The sequence below is a fragment of the Saccopteryx bilineata genome, chromosome 1 (assembly GCF_036850765.1).
Source record: "Saccopteryx bilineata isolate mSacBil1 chromosome 1, mSacBil1_pri_phased_curated, whole genome shotgun sequence".
Classification (NCBI taxonomy): Eukaryota; Metazoa; Chordata; class Mammalia; order Chiroptera; family Emballonuridae; genus Saccopteryx; species Saccopteryx bilineata.
Window position 1 is genome coordinate 150,454,761 of NC_089490.1, and position 7,981 is coordinate 150,462,741.

At 50.8% G+C, this 7,981-nt stretch overlaps 2 pseudogenes; both read left to right on the plus strand.

The window, feature by feature from the left end:
- The first annotated feature begins 394 nt into the window (after window positions 1–394).
- Window positions 395–813, plus strand: LOC136334244 (ribosomal protein uL24-like pseudogene; annotated as a pseudogene).
- Window positions 814–3,841: 3,028 nt separating this feature from the next.
- Window positions 3,842–7,494, plus strand: LOC136319374 (tartrate-resistant acid phosphatase type 5-like; annotated as a pseudogene).
- Window positions 7,495–7,981: the final 487 nt, after the last annotated feature.

The following is a 7,981-nucleotide window of genomic DNA, read 5'->3' on the forward strand; positions in this document are numbered from 1 at the left end:
ACTCAGGCCAGCTGTAAAGGAGTTGGTGGAATTTATGCAAGGGATGAAGCCAAGAGAGGGCAGGGACGGCTGCACGTTCAGACCAGAGGGAGGAGGGGTCCCAACTTCGCTCCATCACCCCCCAAATAACTCCTGAGCAACTGCTTTGCCTGCCTGGATTCTAGATGCCAGAGAAACACAACAGGAAACCAGACTAAAAAAGTTCTTGTCCCCTTGAAGATCACTCCAGTGGGAAGACAGACCAAAAATAAAATGTGTGGTTTGTCAGGTCATGATAAGGGTGACAAAGAACAATGAAAAGCGTGACAGAGTAAGATGAGGATGGAGTGGTGCATTTTAGATAAAGAAATTTGAGGCACTCCTGGTGGCAAGTTGGTGAGTAGAGATGGTCACCATGAAGTTCAACCCCTTCGTGACCTCAGACCACAGCAAAACCCACAAACACCACTTCAGTGCCCTCGTGCCCGCCTGCCAGAAGATCATGTCTTCCCCGCTGTCCAAGGAGCTGCAGCAGAAGTATGAGGTCCGCATCATGCCCACCAGCAAGGACGATGAGATCCAGGTGGTTTGAGGATACTACAAAGGTCAGCAAATCGGCAAGGTAGTAGGATATACAGAAAGAAATACATGCAGCTTGAGAAGGCTAACGGCACAGCTGTCCATGTGGGCACTCACCCGAGCAAGGTGGTTATCCCCAGGCTAAAACTGGACAGAAATCAGGAAAAAAGTCTCAAACACAAAGCCAAATCTCGACAAGTTGGAAAAGAGAAAGGCAAATACAAGGAAGAACATGTTGAGAAAATGCAGGAATAAATATAACCTGTTGTGTGACAATGGTTTAGCTGTAGATTTTTAGCCTGGTGCATACTCCTTTGAAACTTTTGAAGATGTTTCTGGAATATTTTGTTTCCTTACTCCTTTCTTATTGATGTGTGGCTCTGTAAATCTGTTGTTACTATATTAATTAATTTTATGAATAAAAATTGGAAATTTTTTAATTCAAAAAAAATTTTTTTGAATACAATGGGAAGCAAGCCACAGGGCTGAGGAAGGTTAATCTGGAGAAGGTAAAGCCTTCTAGGCAAGTGAAACAGCAAGTGCCAAGGCCCTGAGGTCAGAGCACCTATTCCAGGAAGGGTAAAGAGGCCAGAGCAGTGGTAAGAGGAAGGCAAGAGGGGAGAAGTGAGCAGGCCACATAGGTGCAAAGGAGGAACTCAACCATGTGATTGGCTTGCTGTTGGGAAGCAAGGAAGGACTGGAGGGATAGGGAGGATCTGAGACAAATCCTGATCCACCCTCAGAGAGGATCAGCAGAACAAGGCTCCCCTGGACAGACAGAAGGAGAACAGCTTATTCAGAATTCCGAGGATGAGCAGAGAGATAAAGCCAAGAATCCACAGGTTTCACTGCACGCTCTGCACAAAGTTTGATTTATTTTAATCATGCACTCAGAGTTTTGTATACTTTTTAATTTAGAAAGTATACTAAATGCTAATACTTTAAGACTTTATAAAATGGTATCATTTTCCTGAAGACAAATGTAAGTATAGAAAAATCAACAGAAAAGAAAACATAATGGTTGTGACTCTTTAGGCAGAGGTATTACTGGAGAGTGTGATTATTTTCTTTGTGCTTTTCATCATTTTCCAACTTTTCTATAAAGACCACGTATTACAATAAAATAATAAATATAATTTTGTGTGATTAAAAATCAAAACAGCCCTGGCCGGTTGGCTCACTGGTAGAGCATCGGCCCAGCGTGTGGAGATCCCAGGTTCAATTCCCGGGTCAGGGCACATAAGAGAAGCACCCATCTGCTTCTCCACCCTTACCCCTCTCCTTCCTCTCTCTCTTCTCCTCTCCCACAGCCAAGGCTCCATTGGAGCCAAGTTGGCCCAGGTGCTGAGGATGGCTCCATGGCCTCCACCTCAGGTGCTAGAATAGCTACAATTGCAGCAGAGAAACACCCCAGAGCGATCGAGCATCGCCCCCTGGTGGACATGCCTGGTGGATCCCGGTCGGGTGCATGCGGGAGTCTGACTGCCTCCCCACTTCTAACTTCGGGAAAATAAATAAATAAATAAACAAATAAATAAAATACAGGCCCTGGCTGGGTTGCTCAGTTGGTTATTAGCATCATCCCAGTATGCCAAGGTTGCTGGTTTGATCCCCAGGCAGGGCACATACAAGACTCAACCAACGTATGCATAAATAAGTGGTACAATAAATTGATGTCTCTCTGTCTCTCTCCCTCCCTCTCACTCTAAAATTAAAAAAAATAATCCACAAAGTATAGATTACCCCTAAAACACTCCTGTAACAGCCACATGAAGAAGCAGATGTTAACATTTGGTACTAACTGGTTCTGATCATCTTTTTTTCCTTTTTTTGTGAAAGAAAACAATAAGGATGAAGTTGAAGCCCCTTTCCCAGCCCCCTTTGTTCTGAGCCCCAATTCTATTCTCCTACCTGTCTCCCCAAAAACAACCCACTGCCTTGAGTCTGGAGGGAGGTCTGGTTCCTGTGTTTACCTTTGACTACAGATATGTTAAAAGGAAGTCTGTATTTGTTCTGCTGGCAAAATAACCAACAGGTCTTTTTAAGCAAAACTCCAAACAGTACATAAATTATAAAATGGAAGGAGAATGCCCCACCTCACCCTCAAAGAAAGGAGAGTAATTAACAGCTAGCATGTAAATTTCTCTAGCCTGGCAGCCCAGCAGGGTGGGTTTTCCTGTCTGTCTTCCTCACTGCGGTGTCAGCCAGTACTGGGCAAACCGTGGGTGCTCAATACTTGTTGAAAACATCTTTCAGTTTCTAGGATTACACCCATTTTCCAAGTAAATTGTTTCAATTTGGAATGTTTCAGATTTACAGAAAAGCTGCATAAAATGTCGTGCAAAGAGCTACAGTATACTCCTTACTGTTTCTCCTATATCTAGTATCTCCTAGAACTGTGATCCACCTGTAACTACACTGTACTAAGAAATTACGTTTCTCAGTTGTGTTACAAACCACGAAACTACAAGCTTTATTTGGATCTCGCCAGTTTTTGCACCAAGGCCCCCTTTCAGGCCCAGGATCTCACATTTCATGGTGTCCTCATATCTGCCAGTGGCATCCACTCTGTGACAGGTCCTCAATTTTTTTTTTCACAATTGGGACATTTTTGCAGAGTACTGGTCAGGTCTTCTGTAGGATATCCCTCAATTCGGGTATATCTAGTATTGTTCTCATCATTAGCCCGTGGTTGCCAGTTGCTGGAAGAAGCCCACAGAGTTGAGTTCCCTTCGTACTACATTATATCAGGGCCACGAGATATCAAGCAGATTTACGCTATGATGTGAGCCAGGACCACCTGGTTAAGAAGGGGTCTGCCAGGTGTCTCCACTGTAAAGTTTTCAGCTTTTGTTTTTCAGTACTTTACTCATTGGCTGATAATTGGTAGCTCTTTGGGCCCTGCCCACACTCAAAAGGGGCTGCTGGAAGGGTTGAGTTCTAGCTGGAGGGCACATTCAACTTACATGATTTGGAATTCTTTCTACGAAAGATCTCTTTTGCCTTCACACCCATTTTAAAGACCAGAAGACTGAGGCTGAAGACGACAGACTTCCTCACTATAGGGTGAGGCCCACCTACAGCCGGATCAGCGCTGGGCCGCCCCGAGCGTAAAGGGAGGTGATGACTCCGGGCCTGCGTGAGGGAAAGGGAAGGCAGTCGGGTGCCCCAAGCTGCCCGACCGAGGCCCCAGGTGTCGAGTAGGGGCCGCCCTCTGAGGTGCTTATGAGTCTTACGGCTGCTCCGTTGGCGCCCGAAGGCCGGGAGGCGCGGGGGCGCGGGGGGCGGAGCAGGATTCCGGGGCGTGGCCAGCCGGGCCAGGTGGGAAGGGCCGAGCCCCACAGGTCACCCACCTGGGCTGGCCCGGGGTCCGCCAGCAGGCGAGGGGGGGCGCTGCCACCTGAAAGTGGGGCAGCCCCCAACTGCGAGCGCCGCGCACTTCTGCAGCCCGACTCCCCCAGTCCAAGGGGTTGACCTGACTCCGGGCCTCCGCCAACCGCAGGTGAGCCGGGCCCTGCGAGGGTAGACGCTATGGCCGCCTCCCATGGGAGGGGGTCTCCCCCGTTCTCGTGACCCACTTCCTGTTTTACTGGGGCTGCGACGAGGGACGGCCAAGCCCGTGCTGGGTGACCTAGGCGTTGAATAGGGTTCCCTGTCCACCCTGGCATGGAATGTAGGGACCAGCGTGAGTGTGCAGGGGACTAGTCAGGCGGGAAGAGGGAGGCCGGGAGGTGAGGGGCAGGTCGCGCAGGGGCCCCAGAGCCCAGGCAACTGCTCACGTACCCTCAGAGGCTGCGGTTACTTTGAGAGTGCAAAGGCTGCTGCTGACGGTGTGAGGGTCAAAAGTGTGTGGTCACATGCTAGTGTCATCAGCTGCCTTCTGCCTGGGTTCCTCCTGCAGGAATGGGGGTGGGGAGGAGAGGAAGATGTGGGCAGGACTTCCTGGACCCTGCTGTTTGGGGGAGGGGTGACCCTTGGACACCTACTCAGATGTTGTCAAACACACCACACACACGTACAACTCACATTAGAGACACAGTATAGACACACAACATAACCCAGGCACAAAACAAGGAAACCCAAGTCACCATCCCACACAATTTCAGCGGAGAATTCAGGCCCACATCACAGACACATGGGCCTCGCTGGCTCAGTGTACGCTCTATGGGGACACCAGGCACACAGCAGACATGTGACCTAGATAGGCATGCTTGGCCACACAAGGAAAGCAGCTCAGACACACCCACACAGGCAAACAAACACGTCCTGAGAGAATACAGAAATACACGACGTGTCTGGCTGGGGCACAAGCAGCACATGCAGATGACGGCACCCCGGCACCACACAAACAAGCTCATGGGACAGAGGCTGTGTAGTAGGTGGGGCTACACTTGTATTCCAGACCCCCTTCCTGCCCCCAGTCCTTTGTCCATGACTGGGGAACTCCAAGGTTCACATGACCCAAGGGGAGGGCTTCTGGAACAGTCCCTGGAGAAACTGCATCATCCTCACTAATGATCCATTTCCGCCCCAGAGAATAAAAGCTCAGGGACCTTGCCAGTTCTGCCCTGTAACTCACCTGCCTCTTGGAGCACCCAGCTGACTGGCTTGTGCCTCCACCAGGGTAAGTGCTGGGTTCAGGATGAGGGAGGGCAGAATGAGCCTTCATGGTCACTCTTCCTGGTCCCTGACTGGACCCCACCCACCCACTCATCCTCCCAGCCGACTTTGCCGTGAAGTCCTGGGAACTAGGGCACCCCTGGGATTTCCCACTGGGCCAGAGCAGGGCAACTGGGTGTCTCAAGAGCCTGCTGCCCACACCTAAGCCCCAGGCCCCCAGACGCTTGTCTCTCCCCTTCCAGATGTTCATAAGGACAGTGCTGCTCTTCTTGCAAACCTCACTGGTGCTCCCCCTGGCTGATTGCACTGCCCCCGTTCTGCGCTTTGTGGCTGTGGGTGACTGGGGAGGAGTCCCAATGCTCCATTCTACACAGCCCGGGAAACAGCCAACGCCAAGGAGATTGCCAGAACTGCAAAAATCTTAGGCACAGACTTCATCCTGTCACTGGGGGATAATTTCTACTTCACTGGTGTGCAAGATGCCAACGACAAAAGGTTCCAGGTGTGTGCAGCTGGAGTGGGGGTGGGGGACATGTGGAGAAACAATTCAACCTTTTGACTGAAGAAGGCAGAGAGAAACTGACACTTGTGGGGACCTAGAGCACTCAGCATCTCTCTTGTCCTGGTGGCTGCTTGACCTCGGGGTGCGGGTGCTCTTTCTGTCTGCTGCAGGAGACCTTTGAAGATGTGTTCTTTGCCCCCTCCCTCCGCAACGTGCCATGGTACGTGCTGGGTGGCAACCATGACCATCTAGGCAACCTGTCGGCTCAGATCGCCTACTCCAGGATCTCTAAGCTCTGGTGAGCCAGCACCCCACCCATCCCTAATCCTTGCTCAGGTAGATAGAGGGGCCCATTGGCCTGAGCTGAACCCTAGGGCCTCTCTGCCCAACACGGTGCCCACCATCTCTATTCCCCCCACAGGAACTTCCCCAGCCCTTATTACCGTCTGCGTTTCAAGATCCCACGGTCCAATGTGACCGTAGCCATCTTCATGCTGGACACAGTGACAATGTGTGGCAACTCAGATGACTTCCTCAGCCAGCAGCCACAGAGGCCTCGTGACCCAAAGATGGCCCGTACACAGCTGTCCTGGCTCAAGAAGCAGCTAGCAGCGGCCAAGGAGGACTACGTGCTGGTAGCTGGTCACTACCCAGTGTGGTCCATTGCTGAACACGGGCCCACCCACTGTGTAGTTCAGGGGTCCCCAAACTTTTTACACAGGGGGCCAGTTCACTGTCCCTCAGACCGTTGGAGGGCCGGACTATAAAAAAAACTATGAACAAATCCCTACGCACACTGCACATATCTTATTTTAAAGTAAAAAAAAAAAATGGGAACAAATACAATATTTAAAATAAAGAACAAGTAAATTTGGCCCTGGCCGGTTGGCTCAGCGGTAGAGCGTTGGCCTAGCGTGTGGAGGACCCGGGTTCGATTCCCGGCCAGGGCACATAGGAGAAGCACCCATTTGCTTCTCCACCCCTCCGCCGTGCCTTCCTCTCTCTCTCTCTCTTCCCCTCCCGCAGCCAAGGCTCCATTGGAGCAAAGATGGCCTGGGCGCTGGGGATGGCTCTGTGGCCTCTGCCCCAGGCCCTAGAGTGGCTCTGGTCGCAACATGGCGACACCCAGGAGGGTCGCAACATGGCGACGCCCAGGATGGGCAGAGCATCGCCCCCTGGTGGACAGAGCGTCGCCCCTGGTGGGCGTGCCGGGTGGATCCCGGTCGGGCGCATGCGGGAGTCTGTCTGATTGTCTCTCCCTGTTTCCAGCTTCAGAAAAATGCAAAAAAAAAAAAACAAAAAAAAAAACAAGTAAATTTAAATCAACAAACTGACCAGTATTTCAATGGGAACTATGGGCCTGCTTTTGGCTAATGAGATGGTCAATATCCGGTTCCATATTTGTCACTGCCGTAACAGGTGATATGACGTGCTTCCGGAGCCGTGATGCGTGCATCCCACGTCACCAGAAGTAGTACTGTACGTGAGCCATGCTGTGCTTTGTGGCGCCGCCACATACAGTACTCCCGGAGCACAGGATGAGGATGGATCCCGTGCTCCTCTCACTGATCACCAATGAAAGAGGTGCCCCTATCGGAGGTGCAGCGGGGGCCGGATAAATGGCCTCAGCGGGCCATAGTTTGGGAACCCCTGGTCTTATCCCTTCAACAAGCAGTTTTTGCATTTGAAAACAAGCTGAAACTCTTCATCACCAACATTGAAACAGGTCGTTTATTACACTTTGAAAAACTGAGAGTTTAAAGATGCATGCACAGCAAGTGACCCTGCTCAACATCTTGATCTCCAGCAGCTAGCAGGCTTCACATCTAATCTCCTGCGGTCATTCAAAGCACTCTTTGGAGAATTTCGTGAGTGCACTCATCTTTTTAAGTTCATCACCCATCCACACGAGTGTGCAGTGGACAGTGCCAACCTGAGTTACATCCCCGGTGTCTCCGTCAGAGATTTTGAGCTATAAGCTGCTGACCTGAAGGCCTCAGACATGTGGGTGAATAAGTTCAAGTCACTGAATGAAGATTTGGAAAGACTTGCACTACAGCAAGAAGAGTTGGCGAGCAAACACAAGTGGGGAGGAATGAAAAAACTTCAACCTGTGGACCAGCTGATTGTCAAAACATGGAACTGGACCTGTGGTGGCGCAGTGGGATAAAGCGTCGACCTGGAACACTGAGGTTGCCGGTTCGAAACCTTGGGCTTGCCCGGTCAAGGCACATATGGGAGTTGATGCTTCCTGCTCCTCCCTCCCCTTCTCTCTCTCTCTCTCCTCTCTCTCTAAAAATT